Here is a 10,922-nt window from a genome sequence, read left to right on the forward strand (position 1 = left end):
ATTGTATACATCTAATCAAGATCAAAATTCTCAGGTCAATGATAAAAAACAAGACATATTTTTACTTAATATACTAGTACTATAATCTAACTTCCCATTTCAAAAAATATGCACATATATAATATTTGTAGAGATGTTATCCTATCTAATAATAGACAAACATGGTAATTGACCATACCTTCGCTACGCCTCCCATTGGCTAATCAGCGCGATATGCAAATTAACCGCCAACAAAGATGGTGGCTAATTTGCATACTGCAGGCAAGGCCGGCAGCGCACGACACTGCTCGTGGGACCCGGGCCCTGGACCCCTGCCCTGGCGAGGCGGGGCTGGCAGTGTGCGACGCTGCCCGAGGGATCCAGGCCTTGGATCTGTGACCTGGCGAGGGAGCAAAGTGGCGGGGAAGGGAGAGAGCCCAGGTGGCAGAGAAGGGAGGGAGCCGAGGGCTAAGCGGCAAAGGGAGGGAGCGAGGCAGCGGAGAAGGGAGCGAAGCCCGCCTGAGTGGGCTTCATTACCTTCTCTGCTTTGCTGTGGTCTCAGGAAGCCCTATTCTTGCAGGAATAGGCCCAAGGAAGCCCTATTCTTGTAGGAATCTTCCTGCAATGGGCCTCTAGTCTATATATAAATATGTATATAATATTAGTTTTGTTATTTGATAAGAAATGGACAATATGCAGCTATCCAAAATATTTCCTTTCTCCTTCTAAGTCCTCCATCAACTTAGTCTTTTGTATATACAAAAATAGGAATAAAATTTTGTTATGAAACTTTTAGTTAATAGACGTCTTGTGATATGTTCAATATTGGTATATTTTGTTTGTTTGTTTTTCATTGGAAGCTAAGATTTATTCTCCTTACAAGCTTTTACTCGTGCTGATTGCATTGTGGAGACTATTATGCTAGTGTTACTGGGAGTACTGTCATCATTAAGACAAGTGTTTGCTCTAGTGTAGTTCATCTTACTTGAAAGGAAGAGTAGACAATGGTCAGACAAATTAGAATATTTTCTCAGCATTTATAAGTAATTAATAAAGGTTTTACTTCTTAATAATGATTGTTTTGAAATAATAGCAAAGGATATCTAAAATAATTAGAAAATTTCAATCAATTTAAATTTATTTAGAGTGGCCAATTTATCAGACAATAACTCAATATTATTAAAATCAAGGGAAATTTCTTTGTGTCATCCTGAAAATATGCATAAAACAATAATCCTAGGTAATTTACATAACTAAAAATGCCTACAGTGCACAAGACTTTTGGCTTAAGAATAGGCCAAATGTTTCAGATAGCATAAAACTTGTGATTCTCATGAAAGTTTATGACAAATCTGGACTCTAATAAACCTTTTTTTTTAATGTTCTAGGGCAGAATTTCCCACAGCAATAATTGTGACCATCTGGAATCCCATGCCTAGAATTTAAATGAGGTCAGATATTTTCTTTCATTCACATGAATTATTTGACCACTTGAGATAAATGCACTTAGTCTAAAACAGCAAGAAAAAAATAGACCAAGGTAGAATATTTCTATTTAAATATAGAGGCAAAACCTGAGGGGAGATGAGCTACTTTTTACCTTAATCTTTAGAGGAAATTTATGTAAAGTAGAAGTATAAGTAAACAGACAGATATACAGATATACAGGCACTTCAAAAGAAGGCATAGCACATAAAGATTATCTGACATAGGTAAGTAAGGATAAAACAAGGGCCCCATGCCCCTGGCGTGGCTCAGTGTTTGAGCGTCAACCTAGAAACCAGAAGATCATGGTCAGATTCCTGGTCAGGGCACATGCCTGGGTTGCACGCTGAATCCCCAAAAGGGGCAGGTAGGAGGCAGCCAATCAATGATTCTCTCTCATCGTTGATGTTTCTATCTCTCTCTCCCTCTACCTTCCTGTCTAAAATCAATAAAAATATACTTTTAAAAACATACAAACAAGGGCTCCAAACAGGTCCAAATATACATGGACTGAGAGAAAAAGAGAAAAAAGTTCCCACATAGAGCTGAAATTGGGTGTTAAGGAAAATGAATTTTGTAAAACCAAAGTCAGATGTCTATGAGCCTTGTTAATGTACACATGGGAATTCTGAGGAGGGGGATTAAGCAGTTTGAAAATTTAGAGGATGTGCAAAGACATGATGTTATACAAATACAACAATAACATTGTAGTCACAAATAGTCCACTCCCTTGGATATTGTCAAAGCACCGCTATATCATGAAAGCTTCAAGGAATTGTTGTGAAACTAAAAGTGATATAACAAACACACACAAAAAATCCTTGATAATTCAATAGTGAATAAAATATAGTAGATTTTAAAATGCTGAGTTTAATTTTTCAAATAAATAGTTTTTAGCTCTCTCTGGTTATATTTTTAAATAGATATGTGGTGGTGAAATTCCACAGTTATGAGCTTTTTAAATGTAAAATTAAGTAAATAATGAACAATAGTTGTGCTTCTACATTATAAAATTTTTGTGCAGATCCAATTAGAAAAATAGAGTTGAAAATTCTTGGTAATCTATAAGGTATTTTTTACATAACATTCAATTTTCTTATATTGGCTTCTTAAATAATATAACTGCAAGACAAATTAGTTGAACATTTCAACAAGCATTTACTGACATCTTGCTATACCTCCCACTCTGCTAAACACTAAAGATATCCTATCTAATAAAAGAGTAATATGTAAATTAACCATCGCTCCGTCACTCCCTCACAAAGATGGAGGCGGCCACAGAGCTGGAGTAAACAGGAGGCTTGGGTTGCCCCTGGAAATGGAGGAAGCCAAGTTTCCCACCTGCCCTGGCTGGCACTGGGCTCCACTAAAGGCTACAAAGTTTCAATTATAGAAGATAAATAAATCCCAGATACCTGCTGAAAAAAAAAAGAAAAAAGAAAAAAAGAAGAGGCTGGGAGCTTGGGTCACTGGGGGTGTGGCCAGCCTAAAAATGGCCCTCAGCCCCTCACCCAGGCTGGCCACACCCCCATGGGGTGAGGGTCCCCACTGGGGGGCTTGACTAGCCTGAAAATGGCCCTCAGCCCCTCACCCAGGCTGGCCAGGCATGCCAGCGGGTCCCCCACCCTAATCCAGGACACCCTTCAGGGCAAACCAGCTGCCCCCCATCCGTGCACCAGGCCTCTATCCTATATAATAAAATGGTAATATGCAAATTGACCCTAACAGCAAAACGACCTGGAATGACTGGTCACTATGACACACACTGACCACGAGGGGACAGACTCTCAATGCAGGAGCTGCCCCCTGGTGGTCAGTGCACTCCCACAGGGGCAGCTCTGCTCAGCCACAAGCCAGGCTGATGGCTGCCAGCACAGTGTTGGTGGCGGGAGCCTCTCCTGCCTCCTCAGCAGCGCTAAGGATGTCCGACTGCAGCTTAGGCCTGCTCCCCGCTGGCAAGTGGACATCCCCTGAGGGCTCCCAGGTTGCCAGAAGGATGTCTGACTGCCAGCAGGTGGACATCCCCTGATGGGTCCCAGACTGTGAGAGGGCACAGGGTGGGCTGAGAGACCCCCCCCCCCCAGTGCACAAATTTTTGTGCACCAGGCCTCTAGTAACAAATAAGAGTGTACCCCAACATTGAGAAATTTTTAGCTTAATTTTAATGTGATTTGAAAAATGACTTACATGTTTCTACAAGCTTTTGTAGAAAATACTGAGATATATTTAGATTATGACAGAAGACTCAAAATTCCTAAAGGAAGTCCCACCTCAGTTACATTTTTAAAAAAAACAGAAAGGGGCTATTAATTGAGGAATAGGGAATAGCATTTCAAGGAAACCAATATATATGAGAAATATAATTTAAGTCATAAACTGCTTGGTGTGTATTTGTGAGAACAGTGTGTAGTAAAATGTGTAATGGAAGCCATTACTGTAATTTGAGCATCACATACTGAGTGGTATTCCCAACTAGGAAAGATGGTGCAGGTGGGAACAGGTTTAAGTAAATGATTTTATAATTGCACTTTTACAGTTGTCATTATGACCGATGTAAAAAAGGAAGCAAAAAAAATGGCTATCTATGCTCCACATCTGCAGTTTCCAACCCCAAATAGTCCACACACTTCTCAATATTACAAATGTGTAGTTCTATTTTTCTCTGATTTACACATTAGCTTCCATGCAAGAATTTACTCCTACAAAGCGTTCAATGGCTCCATGATCAAATATACACTGAAAAAGCCCAAAGTTACTATGTATTGGTTTATTTATGATTAGATGTATTGTTGTGTTATATAAAATCAGAAATCCTGGTGAAGGAGTTGATCTTAGAAGATGGCAACATTTATAATTACAAGCATTTGAAGCATAAGATACCTATGGGATGTCTGTGCAGATTTCATAACAGACTGTAAGATCTGTAACTCTAAAACTTAGAGGGGAGATTAGAAATAAACATATATGTTTGGGAGTTGCCAGCATCAAGGAGAAGATAATGAGACAATGTAAAACCTCACAGCAGAGGGGGTTGAATGAGAAGTCCAATGAACTAAAAACAAAACACTTAGAAAATCATAGTGTTCAAAGGATGGGCAGAAGAACGAGACCTTAAAAACAGCTGAAGAACCATTGAAGGGATAAAGAAGAACCAGAGGAATGTTGTGTGTTGGAAGCCACAAAGGAGAGAATTTCAAGACACAACAAATGGTCAGCAATATCACATAAAATAGACACTAAATGTATTAATTGGAGAGCATGTGTTAGATTTGGTGATAGGGAAACCATTGGGCCAAGACAATTAAAAGCTCTGATATGAAAGCCAAAATGTAGTATGTTAAAAAGCAAATGAGAATCAGACTTGATTAAAAAAACACACAAACACACACAAATAAAGCCTAAGGTTGCTTACTATAGAAACATACAGGGGTAGGAGGAAAAATAGGTTTACAATATGAGTACACAAAACTCAGAGTTAAACCTTGTATTATTATTTATTAAATATTGTATAACAACTGTAAACCTACTTTTGCCCACTGCTGTACAAAGAATAAGAAATGCTGAAACTAAAATGAAGAAAAAAAATCAAACAAATAACACTAACTTAAAGGAAGACAGTGTGGGCATACTGATGTCAAACAAAATGGAGTTTAAAGCAAATAGCCTTATTTCAGACAAAGAGAACTTCATACTGATAAAAAGATTTAAATTAATAAGAAATATATAGCAATTCTAAATGCTATCTAATCTAATAAAAGAGAAACATGCAAATTGACCATACCTCTGCTACAGTCACAAGCCACGCCCACCTGCCAATCAGAGTGGCTATATGCAAATTAACCCAACCAAGATGGCGGCCAGCAGCCACAGAGCTGGAGCAAGCAGCAGGCTTGGTTGCCCTGGCGATGGAGGAAGCGAAGCTTCTCACCTGCCTTGGCCGGTTGTGCACTCCACTCAAGGCAACAAAGTTTCAATTATAGAAGATAAATAAATCCCAGATACCTGCTTCCAGCCAGCCTCCACTTGAAGCTTGGGTGGCTGGGGGCTGTGGCCAGCCTGAAAACAGCCATCAGCCCCTCTCCCAGGCTGGCCAGGCGCCCCAACAGGAACCCCCTCCTGAAGAGGGTGTGGCCAGCCTGAAAACGGCCCTCAGCCCCTCACCCAGGCTGACCAGGCACTCCAGCTGGGACCCCCACCCTGAAGGGAGTGTGGCCAGTCTGAAAACGGCCCTCAGCCCCTCACCTAGGCTGGCCAGGCACCCCAGCGGGACCCCAACCCTGATCAGGGACACACTTCAGGGCAAACCAGCTGGCCCTCACCCAATGCACCAGGCCTCTATCTAATCTAATAAAAGAGAAACATGCAAATTGACTGCACCTCTGCTATGTCCCAAGCCACACCCACCAGCCCATCAGAGTGACTATATACAAATTAACCCAACCAAGATGGCGGCCAGCAGCCATGGAGCTGGAGCAAGAAGGAGTCTTGGTTGCCCCGACGATGGAGGAAGCCAAGCTTCCTGCCTGACCTTGCTGGCTGTGCGCTCCATTCAGGGAACAAAGTTTCAATTATAGAAGATAAATAAATCCCAGATACCTGCTTCCAGCCAGCCTCCACTGGGAGCTTGGGTGGCTGGGGGACATGGCCAGCCTGCAAACAGCCATCAGCCCCTCACCCAGGCTGGCCACACCCTCATGGGGTGAGGGTCCCTGCTGGGGGGCTTGGCCAACCTGCAAACAGCCATCAGCTCCTCACCCAGACTGGCCAGGCACCCCAGCAGGACCCTCCTCCCTGAAGGGGGTGTGGCCAGCATGAAAAAGGCCCTCAGCCCCTCAACCAGGCTGACCAGGCACTCCAGCGGGGACCCCTCCCCTGAAGGGGGTGGGGCCAGTCTGAAAACAGCCCTCAGCGCCTCACCCAGGCTGGCCAGGCACCTCAGCAGGACCCCCACCCTGATCTGGGACATCCTTCAGGGCAAACCAGCTGTCCCCCACCCATGCACCAGGCCTCTATCCTATATAATAAAAGGGTAATATGCAAATTGACCCTAACAGCAGAACGACTGGGGAATGACTGGTCACTATGACACACACTAACCACCAGGGGGCAGATGCTCAATGCAGGAGCTGCCCCCTGGTGGTCAGTGCACTCCCACAGGGGGAGCTCTGCTCAGCCACAAGCCAGACTGATGGCTGCCAGCACAGTGGAGGTGGCGGGAGCCGCTCCCGCCTCCTCAGCTGTGCTAATGATGTCCGACTGCAGCTTAGGTCTGCTCCCCGCTGCAACTGGACATCCCCCAAGAGCTCCCAGGCTGCCAGAGGGCTGTCTGACTGCCAGCTTAGGCCCAATTCCCCGGGGAGTGGGCCTTCGCCAGCAGGTGGTTATCCCCCAAGGGGTCCCAGACTGCGTGAGGGCACAGGCCGGGCTGAGGGCCCCCCCCCCCGCCGAGTGCACAAATTTTTGTGCACAGGTCCTCTAGTCTATACTAATAAAAGGGTAATATGCTAATTAGACCAGACATCTTCTGGACATCCTTCCAGACAAAGCCACTGTGGCAGGGGGTGAGGCAGAGGTGGTTAGGGGCAATCAGGCTGGCAACGTAGGGCACTTAGGGGGCAATCGGGCCAGTAGGGGAGGGCAGTTAGGGGCGATCAGGCCAACAGTCAGAGGCTGTTAGGGGGCGATCAATCCAGCAGGCAGAGGCCATTAGGGGGTGATCAGGTCGGCAGGCAGAGGCAGTTAGGGGCGATCAGGCAGGCAGGCGAGCGGTTAGGAGCCAGCTGTCCCAGATAGTGAGAGGGATGTCCAACTGCCGGTTGGACATCCCCCGAGGGGTCCTGGATTGGAGAGGGTACAGGCCAGGATTGGAGAGGGTACAGGGGACCCCCCATGTCAGAATTTCATGCATCGGGCCTCTAGTATACTATATAACATAGCTAAAAAACACATAAAGCAAAATCTGACCTGTACGGAGTTCTACATTCACAATTGAAATTACACATGGAGTGTCCCACCAGGGGGCTCAGTGGTTAAGCATCTACAAAGTAACCAAGAGGTCACTGTTCGATTCCCAGTCAGTGCACATGCTCAGGTTGCTTGCTCAATCCTCAGTAGGGGTCATGCAGGAGGCAGCTGATCGATGATGTTTCTCTCTCATCAATATTTTTATCTCTCTATCCCTCTTCCTTTCTCTCTCTCTAAAAATCAATAAAAACATATTTTTAAAAAAAGAAAATACACATGGAGCATTACAAAACTGATTCACATACTGGGCCAATATGCATGTCTCAACACTTATCATGGATTGAAATAAAATAGTTATGCTCTCTGATCACAGTGGAATTTAGTTAAAAATCAATAGCAGTGAGAAAATTTTTTAAATACCAATTGTTTGAAAATTAGATGATACACTTTTGAATCAGTCATGTGTCAATGAAGTCATAATAAAAATTAGAAATTATTTTGGACTGAATATCAATGAACATTCAAAATGAGATGTAACTAAAGCAGTGATTATAAGAAACATTAGCCTTATAATTATGTGATTTGAAATAGAGAGGCAGAAAAAACAGTTAAATAGGCATCTATCACAAGAATTAGAAAAATATGTACAATTAAACTGAAAAAATAGAAGGAGGTAGAAAATATAAAAGGCAAGATGAATAAAATAGTTTTAAAAAAACAATGGAGATAAACAATGTCAAATTAGAGTGACATCACTGGGGAATCTATACTTTTTAAAACATCACAATGAGATATAATAAAAATTCTGTCAATGAATTTATTTATTTTCCATCACCATTTGTCCCTTCTCTGTCCTCTTCCACCTCCACACACCCCCTCCCAATAGAAAACGTCTTGAATAACTTCTCAAACTGACACATAAAGAAATAGAATATGTGGATATTTTTCCAAAAGAAAACTCAAGGCACGGAGAGTTTCTACAATGAATTCTAGTAAATATTTATAGAAAATTGAACACTGAACTTGTACTAACTTCGCATCCCCCAAAAAAGAAAAAAACAACTTGTCTTACTTGTTTTGAGACCAGCATAGCTTTTAAGCCAAAAACTGCCAATAATACTATGAATAGGAAAATTAGGGAAAATCTTACTAAATCTATAATAATAAAAGTATAATATGCTAATTAGACCGGACATCCTTCCAGACGACCTTCTGGACGAAGCCAGGGCTGTGAGGGAGGCCCAGGTCCCGGGTGCCAGAGAGAAGCTGGTGCCAGCACCCAGGGGAAGGAAGGCTACTCTTGCACGAATTTCGTGCATCAGGCCTCTAGTAGATAAAATAATCATAAACAGGACATTAACAAATAAAATTCAGCAATATATTAAAAAGGATACATACATCATGATAAATATGGGCTTATTTCAGAAATGCAAGAAAGATTTAGCATTTGAAAATCAACCGATGTAGTTTATCAGACTAATAAAATAAAGAAGAAGAGTGACATTATCATCTCAATAAATACCAAAAAAACATTATCTGGTAAGAATCAATACCCATGATAGAACTCTTAACAAACTAGAAAAAGATTATCAATACTAAACATTGTCAAGGATATGAGTACATGGCAACTCCTACTCACTGGAGAATTATAAACTGGCAAAACCACTTTGAAAAACATCTTAAAGTTTGTACTAAATTTGAAGAGAAACATATCCTATCTAATGAATTCTATCCACAAAAATTCTATGAAAAATACTGTATTAACAGTAAAATATTTACATTTTTATCTCTGAGATTGAAGATAAAACAAGGATCTCCAGTATCATCTCTTTATTCAATATTGTTCATTTAATTTTATAGAGTCAAAAGAAGCAACAATACTATCCTTAGTTGTAGATGATATGATTGCATTATTAGAAAATTACAAAAACCCTACAGGTAAATTATAGTAATGGTTCTAGTTATAATTATAATTTAGTAAAGTTGCTGGATGCAAGTTTGTTATGTAAAACTCAATTGTTTTCTATATATCAGCAACAAGTAGATTTTTTTAAAGCTAATTTAAATGGCAAAATTCACAAAAATACCCAAATTATCAAATACATAGAAATGAATCTAACAAAATATTTAAAAGACCTTTATGCAGAAAACTAAGACTTCATTGAAAGGAATTAATGAATATATAAATAAATGGAAATAAAATTATCATAAATTAGAAAGTTCAATATTGTAACAATATCATTTATTTACAAATTAACTTAAAGATTCTATGTGATTCCAATAAAAATTCCACAAATATTTTTAATGTGTGAAAATTGGCAAATAATTCTAAAATTTGTATTCAAAATCAAAGTGTCAAGATTGTCTGATACAGTCTTGAGGAAGAAGCATATGCAAAAACCTTTTTGAGATGGTATCAAGACTTGATATAAGATTACACTAAGCAAATAATGTGGCATTGGCACAGGATAAATAAATAAAGAAAATGAAACAAAATAATAGTCCAGAAAAAAGCAAAGATCCAAGTAGACCCACTTGACAATATTGTTACTGCACAACATTTGGGACTTTATGGTGCTGGGCAAATTGAATATTTGTATTTTAAAAAATAAATCTTGACCTATATCTCACATAAAAAAATCAATTCCAAGTGTATCTAAGGTCTAAATGTCAAAATTAAAATCAAGTTTTCAAAAAGTAGCAAAGGACAATAAAATTTTAACCCTGGGCTCTATTACTTTTATTTGCGATGGAGAAATAATTAAGTATATCTGATGGAATCTTGCAGAGATTATTATGGGATTTGGGGCAAATTTCCTTTAGAATCTTTTACAAATGACTATATCATTAGAAACTATGATCATTATGATCACTTGAATTTACTAAGTCATCATAGCCAATCATACTTTATTTTTTAATAATATTATTTAAGGGTAAATTTATTAGGGTGTAAGTGAGAAAGTGGTATTTTAGTTGTTGTCTATTCAGCCATTTAATGAGAAAAGCACATGGTTTTTGAGGTTTAGAAATTTTTCCACTCCTACAGCTTGCACAGCATTTAATTGGCACTTAACCTAATATAGAAAGTATAAAAAATTAAGTAGGCATTAATTAGGAACGCAAAATGTGAACTAGCCTTAAAAAGTTAATTATCAAATTGGTATAGCTATCTGTCAGCAGACTCCCATAAGCATCCTGTTAAAGCAGTTTCATTTTTTTTTTATGTAATATGTTTCTTAGGACGTGATTACACATACAATATATGGTTGTAATTTTGAGTTAATTGCATAGCAGCTAGATTAACTTTTATATCATTACACTTTAATCAGTGTTTTTCATGATTAACGTTCATTTACATTTAAAGCTTCCAAGCTCTTTCATTGTCTCCACTCCTCCCTTCTTAAGCCAGGAGCTGACTCGACATATCACTACATTAAAGCTCTCTGAGGACAAACTTTTGCATTTTCTCAGTTTAGGTACCACAAAAAGGTTCA

This window comes from Myotis lucifugus, unplaced genomic scaffold, assembly GCF_000147115.1.
Source record: "Myotis lucifugus unplaced genomic scaffold, Myoluc2.0 scaffold_122, whole genome shotgun sequence".
NCBI classification, from domain to species: Eukaryota; Metazoa; Chordata; class Mammalia; order Chiroptera; family Vespertilionidae; genus Myotis; species Myotis lucifugus.